The sequence below is a fragment of the Panthera leo genome, chromosome B1, assembly GCF_018350215.1.
Source record: "Panthera leo isolate Ple1 chromosome B1, P.leo_Ple1_pat1.1, whole genome shotgun sequence".
Taxonomy (NCBI): domain Eukaryota; kingdom Metazoa; phylum Chordata; class Mammalia; order Carnivora; family Felidae; genus Panthera; species Panthera leo.
In genome coordinates this window covers 151,209,748-151,226,872 of record NC_056682.1, presented here as the reverse complement: position 1 = coordinate 151,226,872, position 17,125 = coordinate 151,209,748, and positions in this window count along the sequence as shown.

Sequence of the window (17,125 nt, the reverse complement as noted above, 5' to 3'; positions counted from 1 at the left end):
GGAAAATGTAAGATAGTTAAATTTGTGAAGTGCTGCCTTTCCTCCCATCTCTCATTTGGTGTCTCTTCTTACCTGAGTACTCATCACAGCTCCAGAAAGGAGGTACCTCCACTGTGAAAACCTACCTAGTCAGTGTGTTCACCTAGACTTCTCTATCTCCCAGCACCCTCCACCCCATGAAGATTGCTTTTTTTTCCCCCCTTTTCTATAGAAAATTGTTCTTTTTCAGGCCTTCAAATTGTAAAACATGAATTCTTTGTCAAAAATGGTCAGAAATTGTTGGAAAAAATATATTACCAAATTTCAAAGACTGAAAATTTCAATTGTATACACTTTTGTAATATTATAAAGAAATGTATTTTTAATACTGAAAATCTAGGACAATCCTCCTTCCTCTTACAGTTTATATTACAGACCTTTTCACATCACATCATAGAAACAAATATATATATTTTAACCTAGGAAGTCAATTAGATTCTTATGTAGTTTAATAATTGTTTCTGTTGCAAAAATATTTATAAGGTTCTGTTTCCATATTAAGTGATACAGAAAAAAAAGAAGTTTCAAAGGCAAGCAAGTAAACAACACCCTCTTCTACCTTATTAGCACAACTCTGCTGTTGCAATATGCTTGGTCCTAAGGGATGGATCTTAATGGAAGTCAAATAAGAAAATCCCACTCCACATTTCCTAGATTCAATTGCAGCTAAGGTTGGACATACGATACAGGTCAGGCTAATGTGACTAAACAGAAGCCCACTCTGGGGAACTTTAAGGAACTGGGAAAACATATGGCTTCTGGGAAAACATTTACTTCCTTAAAAAAAAAAAAAACAGTATAGATGCAAGTGAATCCTACCTTCCTTCTTACTGCCTTGAAGACAGAATAATGACTGGATATTCAGCAGCCATATTATGACCATATAGGAAATGCCAGAATTTCCGATGTTTGATGTGACATAATTCTTTGCTGCTAAACACATTCTTAATTAATACAAAGTTATATTGGCAAATAAGTTCTACTCTTCAAAAAGAATAATTAATAAGAAAATAGAATCATCATAAATCTATCAGATGAATCCAATTTAAAGAACAGAATCCACTTTTAATGTTTGAAAAGTAAAAATAGGTTATGATAAACTTAACTGAGTTCACAGCTCCTGTAATTAGAAAAAGAAAGTAAGTGTTCCTTGTTACCCTGTTAACCCCTGGAATTTGTATTCCTTAATAATTTGAAGTTTTTTTATAATGTGAAGTTATGGTAAATTCTGATTGCTAGTGCAAAAGAAAGCGTTAAGCAAAAGAATAGAGGAAACCGAAAGCAATTACTGATCATCTGTAGTTTGTGTGCATTACCCACTACACATATATTTACTGACTTATTCAATAAATATTTACTGCATGTCAGATTCGTGTCAGATACTATGTAAGGTGTCAGGAATAAAAGATGGATTTGGCATTAGTGGTGTCAGTCCATATCTTCAAGAAGTAGTGTATGAAAAGAGAGATTATTCAATGCAGAGGGGACATAAAAACCAAAAGGAAAAAACAAATCCGATAAAACACGGTGGGCTAGGGAAGGTACTACAATAATGCAAGTCTTTCTAGTGTGTGATGCATGAAGAAAAAAAAAAAGAAAAAGAAAAGAAAAAGAAATAAATGTGTTCATAATGGGTTCTGTTCTTTAAACAAAACAAACCAACCAACAAACCAACAACCCCCAGCCCTTGGGAGTTTACTGTGCTGTGTTGCCAAACTTTCTCATTCTGTATATTTCATTATGCTAGTTTGCTGTGATGCTAGGCGAGAGTGTACCTTGGTCAATTAGGTTAGGGAAATGCTGAATGTTCTATCATTCTTTTGGAGTTAAAAATGCACATTAGCTAATTAAAAACTCTAAAGCTCACCAGTTGTGCTTTTTCACTGAACATGTTTCAAATGTATTCAACCATGGATGAGCTTATTTTCTAATAACACGTATTTATGTGGGTTATATTATAAAGGGTAGTTGTATTTTTATAAAATGCATTTTGAAATGACTTTGAAGGAAGTACTGAAGAAAAGACCTGGCACAAAAATTTCATTAGTTGAATAATGCTCCAGCTAAGATGAGGCAGTGATGAAGTCATCAATTAGGACAATGTTCGAGAAGACCATCAATTTGGAGGATAATTCATGCTGTATAATATAAACCATCCATACTTTTATATTGTGAGTCTTGGTTCTATGAAGCTAAGAGAATTTTACATTTGGTGAGTAAGAGAACTATCCTCATTGGTTTTTCATACCAACTTCTCTATCCCAAATGAAGCTGAGGTACAAGCTAATTAGAAAAGGCATAAATATGCATAGAACGCAAAAATATATTAGATATATTGAAAAGTTCGTTTTTATTTTTCTTCCTGCCTGTTTTATTTCAGCTATGTTCATGTAAACTGGTTCTCACGTAAAGAAAAGCAATTCAATTTATTTGTTAAAACAAAAGGGATTGACTTGGGATAATTATTTGGAACTTAAACCAGGAATTTAACCATTTTTAGTAAAAATATAAGCAGCCAATGTTACAAATTAATTTTGTTTTTAAAAATAGAGGGTCAAATACACTAAAATTGGTACCAGAGAATAAATATTTACATTTGGATGATTAAAAATTAGAAACTAATGCTAAGGAAGCAAAGGAAACTAGGAAATATGTCCCCTAATAATTCCACATGGGGTTTGAAGAGGTAGCAGGATTGATATCTGAGGAGAGAGAGGAAACACAGGAAAGCAGAATGGATGGAATTATCTAGATATCTTCCCCAAAGATTTTTCTAAGGATTATATTGAAGCAAGGTAGATAAGCACATTGTAGTTTTATGTTTACCTGAAATAGAACATTGAGGTAAATGAGCACGGAGTTACCACTTCTTGGCTGTGCAATGGGACAAAAGAGTATAATTTGCCAACACAAATGACAAAAATAAGCTCTATCTATTTAACACTCAACCTCTTAATATGGTTCAAGTTGATTTAATTAAAAATCTAAAAGAGATAATGTATCAATGATATTATGTATTATTTAAAACATCACATAATAGACACACTCACTAATAGTGTACTAGAAAAACTGACAAAAATGATTAAAGAAAATTATTATAGGAATGAGGCTTTTTGGATGTAATTGAGGGAAACTAATATGAGCATATAAAATACTACTACAAAGGCTGAATAAATATCAATAGTGTATGAATTAAGTGGAATTAAATTGGTCTTTCCAGAGCAGTAGCTTAACATAAACCTGACTGAAGAAAATAAATCTTAACACAATGTCAGATGGTCTACTACTATAGAACATTCAAAACCATTCCTAGTATGGTTGATAACTTCACACTACAGTTAGCAGATTGCAATGGATTCTCAGATGGTTCTTTACTTTCAAACTAAGACATTTCAAAGGGTTGACTACAACAATGAGTTAGTGAGGACTCCCTTGCCTCCTGAGTAACGAGAATATTTCCTTTGGACATTTGTGAGCTCAGCATCCAGTCTCTGTTATATCTACCCCGGTCTAGTATCTATTTTTCTCTCCAGTGGCTATAGTGCTAATCAGTACTACAGTCCTTGCACTGTTTTTGCTCTCTCTTGTCATTGTAAGTTTAGTAGGGATTCAAGGAGGTATCATAGTCTTTAGGGGGTGGTAGGAGTTATGTTTCCTGCTGTTATGACGTTAGCTGGATTAAAGGAATAATAGCTCAAGAACAATTACTGTGCTTTTCAGTTGTAATTCATAAAGCCCATAAAAATAATTTGATTTTTTTTCACATTTTAGTTTGTGATTCATTATCAAAGTTAACCATAAGAAGACGTACCTTACTATTTCTATACAGATTTGCATTGTTATGACTATTATAATAATTAAATATCACTTACTGTGGCCCCCTTTTGTTCCTAACCATATGCAGTATGACTTACCTAGAACATTAACTTGATCCCTAGCTTTACTAGGTAAACAATATTGCTATTACCATTTGGAATTACCAGCTGTGATTTATTTCCAAGAGAAAAAAGATGCTAAGATTGTTTATAATATGCTATGTGTCAAAAGCATTAAGTGGTAGAGCAAGAAATGAACCGAAGTCTGACTGATATCCTGAAATAAACACAAAAATAACTATACTTTTTTAAAAAGGAAGTGAGGGGTAGGAAAATGAGGGAGGAGGAATCAGGACCAAAACTTAAACACTAATTTATGAAAAATAGCCTAACTATTTTTTAACCAAATAGCCTAAAACTCTCATGGCTTCCATTACTTGTATTTGATTTTGAGCAGAAGTTTGGAATGAAAAAACAATATTAACTTAAGCTGCTTCAGATAAAATTCATCATGTATAATCGCCTCGAGACATTTTCTATGAAAATCTTTGTGCAATGAAATAAGCTGGCTTGATATTTTTATTTTGGCCCTTTTGTAATTTTAAATGAACTTTGTGAAAAAAAAAAAAAAACCTAAAATATATCTCAAAGCTTACTTAGATGCTTGTAAATAGAAATATGGTCAATATATATACTGAATTCTGGAGCCGGATCAAGTGGGCTCAAATGGCATCTCTGTCTAGTTCTGTGACCTTAGGCAAGATATTTAACCTTTCTAAAATCCAGTTTCTTATTTGTAAATTTGGTAGACTCTTGTAGAGTCACCGAGAGTATTACATGAGTTAACACATGTATTGCACATAGAACAGTGTGTGAAATATAGTAAGCCCTCAAGTGAGCATTAACTATTATTATCATATATGCCACACAGAGCAGGACATGATGTAAAGATTTTAAAATATAAATGCACTCAAACAATTTATCCAATGCATATTTGATATTTTACCCTTGATTGCAATATAAACAATTCATGGAGGAGAAATGTTCTACACAAGTGATACATGGAATCTTTAAAGCCACTTAGAAACATAAAGACAACATTTAACACTATAATATAATGGCACTTATTTGATGTAAAACTTGTATATCTCATATCTTACAAGACACACACATATACTTCTGCATATGTATGGGATCACGACAAAATTTCAAGAAGGAAATGTCTCTCACTTTCGATCTGTCATATACCATCAAAAGAATATACTGGCCCTTTCAGAAGTATATCTATATCCATCATCACTCAACAGTGATGGTGGATAACTTAACTCCAATTTACTTACTTTCTATCAATGGTTCATGAAAAAGAGTCTTTTACAATATGTTATTCCCTCTACACTGACTATTTGATAAATGAAGATTGAATGCTAATAATAAATTATTAATTTCTAGGAGATAAAGTATCTCAAATGCTGTTGAATACTTACAAGCAGTGCTAAGGACTATATGATTGCTTAATCATATCTCAAGGGATCATTGAGAACTCCAGTGAAATGGAAATTAACTGTGTTTTATATCTGAATATACAGTGGTTTCTTCTTAGTGTAACCACTTCAGGCAGAGGTGATTTGTGACCATTAATTAGGCAATTGAATACAAATTAGGCCTTTTTGCCCCAAAGGAAAAAGCTTAATTTCCAGATATTCAATAGCTGTTGGGGTGGTTTGAGTTGAACTTGCCACAGATTAGTTATTCTGTGGTAAAACAATCACTTAGACAGAAGAAAGAAATCAACTCATCACTGTCCACAAAATCACAAAACCTTGAAGACTGAAGACATAAAGAAATAAAATCCTTTATGTAGTCAGGATTTATAAATCAGCAATTTTTCAAGAATCTCACAGATACTACATTAGTTTGTGTGGTCTCTGCTGTGGTAACAAATATACACCATAATCTTAGTGATTTATAATAGAATATCTATGCAGGTACACAGGTCACTGCGGGCTGTCCTACTTATGAAATCTTTCAGACACTCACTTTTCCAGACATTGTCCCATCTTTGGCATTGGTTTCCAACATCAGTCTCTTCTTACCTGTCCAGTCAAGCCTAAGTTGCCACCGTCAGTTTCTAGCTGGAAGAAAGGAAAATGCTAGTGCATGGAGATTTTTATGTTCTATCATGGAAGTTCCACTTATTCCTTCTTGTCAGATGCACTGACCTGGATTCAATCACAGGGCCCCACCTACACTGGAACCTGGAAAATGTACTATGGCTGTGCACCCAGGAAGAAAACATTAGAAAATGTTGCTGGAGAATACTTATCTGACTATTTCCATTAGAAGGAGGGACTTAAATGGCATATTCATGAAAGGATAAAATAAATTCAAATAAAGGACTAAACAAAATGAGACATAATTAGAGGAAGATGCACTGTGTCATCACCTGGATGCACTTTGGCCTGGCAGGGTGGGTGTTTATAAGTGTTTCCATAGGTCTAAACCTCTACTGTTTTCTTCTATAGCAAAGCTTCATTAGAGTGTGAAAATTAGTAAAGGGAGAGTAGGTACCAAAATTGCCATAGATGCAACCCCTCTTCGCTTTGAATTTCTCCTTATGTCCGGCATAAATTCAGTTTCGAACCTCACCTTTATTCTCCAGTCAGTATTGCCTAGATTAGAAAATAATAAGCATTTAATAAATATACCAGGAGTACCACTGAATAACCCAGATTTTGTGGAAATGTACTGACATGGAACCCTAATGTAAAAATCAAGATAGGTCATGCATCTATGGAAGGAGTCAAGAGATTTCTAAGGAGAAAATAACTTTGAGTACCAGTCATCTTGCGAAGACTTTGATATAGAGTTGGGGAATGAAAATAGGAATGCTTTCCTTAGATAAATATGAAGTTAATAATTGATGCATGACAGAGTAATGATCCATTACCTGAAGTCAGAGGGCAGTAGCAAAGTCAGGGGCAGGCAGAGGATTCAGAGAAACAGCCATTAGCAAGTGGTCCTGTCAGCAGAGACAGAGAGAAATGCAAGGAGAAGAACTGAGGGATGTGATTCTGAGAGTTTATGGGAACATCTCTCCAAACCACAATGGAAACATGAACTGCATGGAAAAGCAAATTTCTAACAATAAATTTGAGAAGACTTGTGTCATGGAAATTTTTTTCCTAGGAAAAATTTCTCAAGTATTAGAGCATATAACATAAGGAAATTTACTCAGTAAACATAGGCTTTATTTTCCAAAATATCCTTACAAGTAATACAGCACCTTAGTATATTTTTAAACAAGTTGCAATTTTTGTTTAATATTTTGAAGTTCTTTCAATCTATTGTAAATTCATTGACCACTTCATTAACCTTTATGCCAGCGATATATATATATATATATATATATATATATATATATATATATATATATAGGATATATGGATTTTAAGATGCAGAGAGGCTCTCAGAAATTAAGGTGGAAGCCTATGGAAAAACTAAAATATTTTTTACAATGTTACACAAGACTTCATAAGATCTGTAATATGTAGAACAAGTTAACACTATGTTTTAGATTCATCTTTAAATGACACTACTTATGTATCTAATTATGAGCATCTAATAACAGTAGAAATATCATCTAGGTCTAGTCTCATTAAATGCGGGACTAAATCACCTAATAATAATTCCTAGTAATGTATAGGACTCTGCAGTTTAATTTTGTACAGGGCTGTACAAATTCTTTGATAAGTATAACCTATTGATTTTTATAACAACTTGGTATAATTACCAAGCTGGTATTACTATGAAAAATAGTTTCTACATATAAAAGAAACAATCTGCATAGTAAATAATCTGCTTAATGTTAAAAGCAACACACACACAGACACCAAAACAAAAAGAAAACATTAAAACAAATATGAGTAGAGAACAAAGGGTAAGAACAGCAACAACAAATATGATATGCAGGTCAGCGTTCTTTTCATTAGACATTCTTAGAGACACATTATCTGATGTGCCTAAATTAGACCTAGAGTTCCCTAGGTACATGAGTGGGTGTCAAAATTGAATACTATTTCAAAACTGAACTGCTTAACTAATCTTTTAACTCCCTCCTCCTTTTGTATTTCTGTATTAATACTGGTCCCATTCATTTAGCTATCCAAAATATACATTTTGACCTAGACTTCTACATTATTCTATCAGCCTTAAAGTTATGTAATTTATTATTATTTTTTTTTACCTCTGAAGGGCTTCTCAAGAGGAAATATTTGCGATATTATTACAGGAGGTGAAAGATAATGAAGTAAAGCAATGAGGCTAGTGAGGAGTGAGTGCAGCCAATAGATGGCCTCACCCTCTGTGTCTCTGCAGTAGGCACACAAACAAACAAAAAGAGGAAAATGATCAATGTGCCCCAAAACAAACAAAGAAACTAACAAAAAGGAATGCCAAAAACAGCATGAGTTACTTGAACCAAGCTTGGTGTATAATGGGGATTTGTTCTTCTAACTGCAAAAGGAGGCTGCAAGTGACCTATGCCTGGGCGATTGGAGGGAGAACTTGTAAGCAGAACTTGAGGTAAGTTGCCTAATGATAAGGTGATTGGCTCTGTAATGTTCATATGCTCAATATCACTACGGGATGGGAGAAATAAGGCTTCAATAAAAAAAAATGAAAACTTATTCTGTACAATCAAATGTGATAATAGATAGGAGTGAGCAAGGAAAAAAGTTTGAAACTACACTAAATGAGCTTGCAAACTAAAATTCTAATACATGTGAGGAAAGATAATCAACAAAATCAATAAAGTATTCTTAGACAAAATGAAAATAATGGAACAATCTGAAAATGAGTAAATAAGAATCGATACCCAATTAGTTTTCCAATCACTGTATCTACTATTATTCCTGTATTCTATTATAACACCTCTGTGAACTGGATGAGTTTTGAAAACTTTTTTGGGAGTTAGTATGTGTTCATATGAGGGCATGATTTGTTTTTGTCATATTAAACATTCTTTTCATTGTGGGGTGGAACAAGTTTTACTCTTTATTATTCTCGGTCAAACCTGGCAACTTTCCTTGCTATCAATTAAAAGGCTAAATATCATAGGCAATATTAGGAAATTTATTACTAAATATGAAGTTCATCTTATTTGGATAGACTATTGTGGTTGTTGCTGAATTTTCTCAAGGAAAATTACTTTTTAATGACATTAAATGAAATTGCAATCAGAGAAATAAACATGTGGAATGCCAACCGCAGCTTGGATTTACAGAGTTAATATACATAACTAAAAGAATATTGAACAGAAGAAAATACATGTATTTGAATATTCAATAAACCTGATGTCAAATGTTAGCTCTTTAACTTAATCATGTGCCTTTGAATAGTTGAAACTTCCTGCATGTCACTTGAAAATGAATTTCCTCATCTATAAAGTAGATGTGAAGATTGCATGAGATAGTGTATTTAAAGTCCTTTTAAATTGCCTGACATTTCCTAGCTGCTTGATAAATAGTAGTATTTGTTATGCATATTTTATTATCTTTGTGGTTATTATCTTACCACCTGCTGAAATATGCATATAATTTCATCCTTGGTTTGTTTTCAATATTAAATAGGAGAAAAAAAAACAACACTATCTAGGGTCGCCTGGGTGGTTCAGTCAGAAGCGTCCAACTCTTAATCTCGGCTCAGGTTATGACCTCACAGTTCGTGAGTTTGAGCCCCACTTCAGGCTCTGTGCTGACAACATAGAGTCTGCTTGGAATTCTCTCTCCCTGTCTCTCTGCCTCTAGCCCACTAGTATTCTCTGTCTCTTAAAACAAATAAACATAATAAATTACTTTCTAAAAATATGTTTAGTAGCCTGTATTCAGTTAAGCATTGACTTGATATTAAGGGGTACTCTAGGTAAAGAGGTTGACTTCCCTAGAGTTCAGTTTGAGAAAAAAGTGTGTGTGTCTGTGTGTGTGTGTTTGTGTGTGTGTGTGTGTGTTTGTGTGTGTGTGTGTGTGTGTTGATTTTCTGTATACTATTGGGCATTGGCATTAAAATGAAGAGCTTACAGTATTTCATCTATATATTTGCTTTATAAATGCTAGATTTGTTAGTAATGAGCCAGCTTGATGGAATATGTATGCTTTAGACCCATGTGACATATGGATTCATATAACATCTAATACTGGCTGATTATAAAGTGATTCATTATTAAGAGACATGTATTTAATTTGTGACCACTTTGAAATTCATTACCTGTAAGTATGTTTACATTACTCCAGAAACCTGTACTCCAATTAATCAAATTTTAGGAGGAGTTCTTATTCACTCAAAAATATTTCTAAGACCTATTCTATATAGCAAACACTGTGCTTAGTAGCAAAATCTAGTGGTGATGACACAGATAGAGGTCTTGCTCTCATGAGTTTACAATATAAAAAGAAGACATGTGAATATAAGGGTAATGTATTTCAAAGGAGAAGTTCAGTGTGATATGGGCTACAGTAGGAGAATCTAAATCATATTCTGCAATTTTTTATGTATTAAAATAGTACTGTTATTTTCATATTGTATTATTCTTCTATTACATTTCAATGCAATGCACATTGAATACTTTCTTACTCTCTAAACATTCCTATATAATGGTAGCAAATGGGAAGACACTTATTACCCTAGAAATTGATACTGGTGAAAGTTATTGAATAAGTTGAGGATACATTAATGGATAATACACCATTAGTTGGTTTGTTCAATTTGTTTAGTGCATATTTCTTATTGTTTCAGGTTGGCACAATGGAGCCATTAGGCATGCCTCTGACAAAAGTCTATATATAGTAATTTCAAAGACAGATTTATACTTCGCCTGTAGATGGTATCTCAACTATTATAGCTTTACTTAAATACTTCTTGGTAATGAGTCATAACTTTGCTTTCTATGTTAGAATACTGAAAGATATATATCTAATTGTTTTCTGAAATCACTGACTTAAAAGAAGGCTAGTTTCCACATCTTAGAAGCTAGGTCAGTTGGTTCATTCTGAAATTCAGAGGCTTTTTGAGATTGGTGTGGAGTTAGGAAAACCTAGTGAGAATATACAATAGTTCTAGGCGATGAGAATACTTCAGGGAACTTTTGAAAGAAAAGCTTGTTCTAGAACTGCTCCTAAATCACAGACTTCCTTGAATGGATCTTATGAGTTATCCATGCAAATTAAGCCAAAGCTTTGGATAATTGCTAAAGAGTATATGAAATGCTTTTTTCACTTAGTACTCAATTTGACAACTTTTTCATAGCTTAGTCATTAAATACAACCTTTTACATTTATCTCTGACTATTGAAAAAAACAGGCAGTATTTTCTTAGTAGGTTTTTTAAAAAATTCTTCTTAATGTTTATTTACTTTTGAGAGAGAGAGTGTGTGTGTGTGTGTGTGAGCAGGAGAGGGGCACAGAGAGGGAGACACAGAATCCAAAGCAGGCTTCAGGCTCTGAGTTGTCAGCACACAGCCCAATGCAGGGGCTTGAACACATGAACTGCGAGATCATGACCTGAGCTGAAGTCAGATGCTTAACTGACTGAGCCACCTAGGCGCCCCTGCTTAGTAGTTTTTATGTCTTTGTTCTCTTAAACTTGCTTCTTATAATCTGCTGAAAGCTAGCACTCAAAAGGGTGTTCATGGTTCCTATGTAAAGTGGATTGTTTTAAATTATATTTGATTTAATTGGGGGATTTGAAAGGTGGTGTTTGGAAATGTGAGCCTAAAATTAATGTGTTCACATTTGTTTGGACTTCAAATATTAACCATTCCTTCTAGGTTCTGTGCAAAAACCACCACCACCACCACCAATAACAACAACAACAAAAGTATTTTGTATATGGTGGGAGAAGTGCAGCAGGTAGCATTTTATAGAATAAAATAGAATTTAAAATAAATACATAGAAAATTGCCTCAAACTCTTGTCCTTTAGTGTATGCCTTTATCCCATATCTATTTATATATGTAATAAATAAAATTAAGTACACATTAAATGACTCAAGATTTCTGTTTTATGAGAAAGATATAAGACATTTCAAAATGTATTTTAATAGGGATAAAATATTTTTCCCTTGCCAGTTCTAAGTGAAATAAAAACCTTGAACTACCAACTATATAGATTTTTGAAACTGCATTTGCTATTCTTAACATATCCCATTCCTATCACAACAAATCCATCCTTGCTTGACTCTTCATTCTTTTAGCAATTAACACAATTTATCAGGTCATGAATATGCAACAAAAATAACCCTTGACAGATTTTTCTCCATTCTGGTTATGAAACCAGGCTTCATTTTTCCATATGGCATTCCAACTACTGGCACAATTGTTTTATTTCACTTGGCATTGACTGCCCTATTACTGTCTTCCATTGCCTTTTCTTGTCAGTGTGTGTCCAAATTAACCATTTCTGCCACTTAAAGCAGAATTGTCCAATCATTACATTTTAAAATGAGAATTTTTAAGCAATTGGGTAAGTTTTAAGCAAAGAAGTAAAATTAGATGTAGGCCACATGACAATCTAATTACATAAATGCAGTATGAAAGTATCATTCCACACTTAATACCTAAAATGTATAAACCTTTTTTATTGCTACAGCCTTTATCTTGCATCGTTAACATAAATAGAAGAGTTGAAATGTAAAGAACAGGTGAATTGAGAAAATAAAATGTGAATCTGGCCTTAGTCCTGCTGAAAGCCAGCTCTCTAATGATGGCTGAGCCACAGAGTTCTTCTTCAACTCCGTTTACTTAGTGCACAGTGAGTATGTGATGCCTGCTCTTTGTATATTTTCATCAGTGGGGTGAGAAGAAACTGAATGAAACAGGTGAAATGTTGCTGACTTCTTAGACCTTTGGAAGACCAAAAGCCAGAAATGTTATAATTATTAGTTTCATAGCTTTTGAATAATAGCAGACCTCCAGGGTGCTTTATTTTCATTTAGTTTTCAATTTGAGTTTAAAAAACTAGTACAGGGGCGCCTGGGTGGCTCAGTCGGTTAAGCGGCCAACTTTGGCTCAGGTCATGATCTCATGGTCCGTGGGTTCGAGCCCCGCGTCGGGCTCTGTGCTGACAGCTCAGAGCCTGGAGCCTGTTTCAGATTCTGTGTCTCCCTCTCTCTGACCCTTCCCCGTTCATGCTCTGTCTCTCTCTGTCTCAAAAATAAATAAATGTTTAAAAAAAATAAAAAACGAGTACAACTTTAGGGAAAATATAACGTTTTGTGAAATATTAACCTATTCAGAAGCTCAACTGTTCTAATTCTCTATTCAAGTATTTTAAAAGTTTTTAGGCAACATTTGCTCTCCTGAGGTAGACAGACTTTAAATTTTTTATTTTATTCAATTTTTAATATTATTTAATAGCCTTAGCAACAAATGAAAAAAAATATATGATATGAGCAATATTTGTAAAAAATTATACCAAAAATTAATGTTGTCTAACAACTTCATTTCCATGACATAAATACTGACCCAAAAGAAAAACAAAAATAGGTTTAAGAAATAAAAGTATAAAATATGATGATATAATATTAACACTGGATCATCTCTGGGAAAAGTCACTCTTTTTCTAATGCCACCTTGAAGTGACTGTTAAAGATACCCACATTTGTGCATAAAAGGCTTGGTATCTGTAGATGTCCTCTATTTCACTGAACTCTGTAGCCAGTGAAGGTGTGCAAACATTATAGAAGAAGTTGTGTATATTCACAATGAAACTTAGCTAATACTAAACTACCCCTACAAGTCACTAATCTTTATGCAACATTGTAGTATTCTACTGTTATTTGATATCCATCTTGCAAGGAGCTAAGCATCCATATTATCACAGCATACTACAAAGCATGCAGTATTCAATACTACACATTTGATGGTTTCAGGGGACTAATATAGTCTTCCTAAATGCTTTCAAATGCCAGATTTTGTTTATACTTATGTGGGTATTTTCTTTTCTTTTCTTTTATTATTTTATTGGTCTTTATTCTTTTTTTATTAAAAAAAATTTTAATGTTTACTCATTTTTGAGACACAGAGAGAAAGCATGAGCAGGGAAGGGGCAGAGGGAGGGAGACACAGAATCCGAAGCAGGCTCCAGGTTCTGAGCTGTCAGCAGAGAGCCAGACATGGGGCTTGACCTCACAAACTGTGAGATCATGACCTGAGCCAAAGTCGGACGCTCAACCAACTGAGCCACCCAGGCGTCCAGGTCTTTACTTTATTCTTGATGCTACACCAACGTATGCCTTCCTGAGTAAAGATTGAATTTGAAAAGGAGAAGAACAGAAAGAATTATACTTGAATTTAGCAACTTGACAAATTGTATCCCTAAGAAAATGTGGTCATCATGAGTGTTCTTTCTTCCCTACTTGGATAAAAAAAAAATGCCTGGGAAGCAGCTAAGAATGTGAGAGATCCACAGTAAGTGCTTATTCTCCGGTTACCCCACTGATGGTCTCTGGTTTCTTGGAATCCAAACTGGAAGCAGCATATCCTCATATCCCCATCTAATTTAAATATTTCCTCCACATTCTCAAATGTAAAATTTCCACTAGCTAAGACCCAAATTGTATTATTTCCTACTATGGTTTGGACTGTCAACACCAATATAAAAAATAAGAAAACATTAAAAAAAAGAGGAATATATTCACCAGTTAATTAATTGATTCAAGATTTATTGCTTCAGCAAATTCACAGGACCTTTGTTTCCTAATCTGAAATTTTGCATATGATAGTCTTTACTAGATTTAAGAATTAGAGTCTTCTGTTATTTATTTTTTTAAAGTCATATATCTTATTAGGACTTAGCAGCTATCAAGCATTCAAATGAAATTCAGTAAAACAAACAAACCGTACAATGATGTAATGAATCACAAGCACACAACCTCAATGTAGTTACAATCTTAGAGCAATGTGCTGGATATTGACCTATGTGTCTAGTTGAAGACTGAGAATAAGGTCTCTGAAGCATAGATGACAGAAGGTGAGGTGAGAGTTAATTGTAGCAAACTACCAGCATGTCCATCTTAATTCATGAATCTAATTTGAAACTTCAGCATAATTCCAATAAAGAGAAAAGGCCCTATCATCCCATGAAAACATGGGTTACATTACAACACGTTTCCTACCAAAGGGGAAATTTTTTCATTACTTAACACTAAAGTGCTGAAACCATTAGTATACCCTTTTAGACTTAAACATATGTATTATGTGCATGTATCTCCCAATGGAGATCACAAGTGGTGTCACATTGCACTGTAGATCCATTAGTAACATAATGGCATCCAACCACAGGTCTTGCTAATGGTTTAAATTGGAAAGCAGGGCTTTCCTCCCCCCTCCCATTTAATTCAAAAAAGGAAGAGAAAGAAGAGGAAGGAAGGAAGGAAGAGAAGGAAGGAAGGGAGGGAGGGAGGAAGGAAGGAAGGGGGGGAGGGAGGGAGGGAGGAAGGAAGGAAGGAAGGAAGGAAGGAAGGAAGGAAGGAAGGGAGGAAGAAGGGAGGAAGGAAGCAAGGAAGGAAGGAAAGGAGGAAGGAAGGAAGGGAGGGAGGGAGGAAGGAAGGAAGGAAGGAAGGAAAGGAGGAAGGAGGGAAGGAAGGAAGGAAGGAAGGAAGGAAGAAAGGGAGGGAGGAAGAAGGGAGGAAGGAAGGAAGGAAAGGAGGAAGGAAGGGAGGAAGAAGGGAGGAAGGAAGGAAGGAAGGAAGGAAGGAAGGGAGGAAAAGGAAAGAAGGAAGGGAAAGGAAAAGAAAGTTTCTTGCTCTTGTTCTTTGTAAGTACACAAATAAAACTTTCTACTGAGCAACTCAGGATATGACACGTTAAGAAAAACTGAATGAATCAGAAGATTTAGTACTTTGAAAATATTGTCTAACAGGCAATAATTAATAAAGGGCATACATAGCCCATGTAAACTCATTCCACTAGCTGTTTTTCTCAAGAGACAAAGGAGAACTGTAACATTTTAAAATTGGGGCATGTGACCTAATTTAGGATAAATATCTCAAGACATGCTAAAGCTTGCTTGTGTAAATCATGTACAAAAAAACCTAATTGGCTCCTCAGTGTGACTTACAATAATATCCTTATGGCAGTATTGCTTTAATTACTGGGGGAAAAAAGGGGGAGTGGAAAATTTATAGTCATGAAAGATATGAACAATTCCATTGCTGTAAAAATAGAAAAAAACAATTATAAGATAAGGCTTTCAAGTGTTCAAATAACTTGTATTTTGAATTCTCTTTTATCTGACTATGTTTTAGGAATATATGAACAATAACGGGACACTGATTACAAGGTACCCGTACTGTAACTAAAGCATGGATTTCTCTGACTGTTAATATGGCAGGAAGGATCCTAAAAAGAAGTTGTTGAGGAGATATCTAGCTCACAGGTGTTCTTTCTTAATGTGGAAGCCAAAGTTTTTCTAAGAAACCCAGCTGCATTCTTGGTTACTGAATAGTGTCCTAAGGCCACCAAGCTCCATTAAATCTTTCTTTCTTTTTCTTTTTCTTTTTCTTTTTTTTTTTTTAAGAGCCCTGCTGAGAATAGTGATTCTGATCATTATTTTCTTAGGAGAATATAGGCATATGTTCACTCATTCTGCCATGTTGCACTTAAGTGATTAAAAATTCATGTTCCAAGTAAGAAGCTGTTAAGTAGCTAATTATTTATTCTGTTTACAAGATATGCCCCAACTGGTTAGGGAAAATGGATGCTGGGGGCTGAAGAAAGCATTAAATATATTTAGGGTGAGAAGGGCAACCTACCTCCTGGTGGGTATATTACCAAGTGGTACAAATTGAAAGCGTGCCTTTAAGCAAACAAACCACCCATTAAATAAATGGAGTATTCCTTTTAGGAAGATGTCGAATATCTTTACCTTTTAATAATCCCACACACAAAATCTATTTGAAATTCATTGTCAGAGAAACTCAATTCATTATGTACCCCTAACAAGCTTGTTGAATGTTCATTTTTAAAATTGAAGACAGCATAGAAATCAGTTTTTCAAAAAAGAAGGATCAGGAAGAAAAAGGAAGTAGAGGGGCGCCTGGGTGGCGCAGTCGGTTGAGCGTCCGACTTCAGCCAGGTCACGATCTCGCGGTCCGTGAGTTCGAGCCCCGCGTCAGGCTCTGGGCTGATGGCTCGGAGCCTGGAGCCTGTTTCCGATTCTGTGTCTCCCTCTCTCTCTGCCCCTCCCCCGTTCATGCTCTGTCTCTCTCTGTCCCAAAAT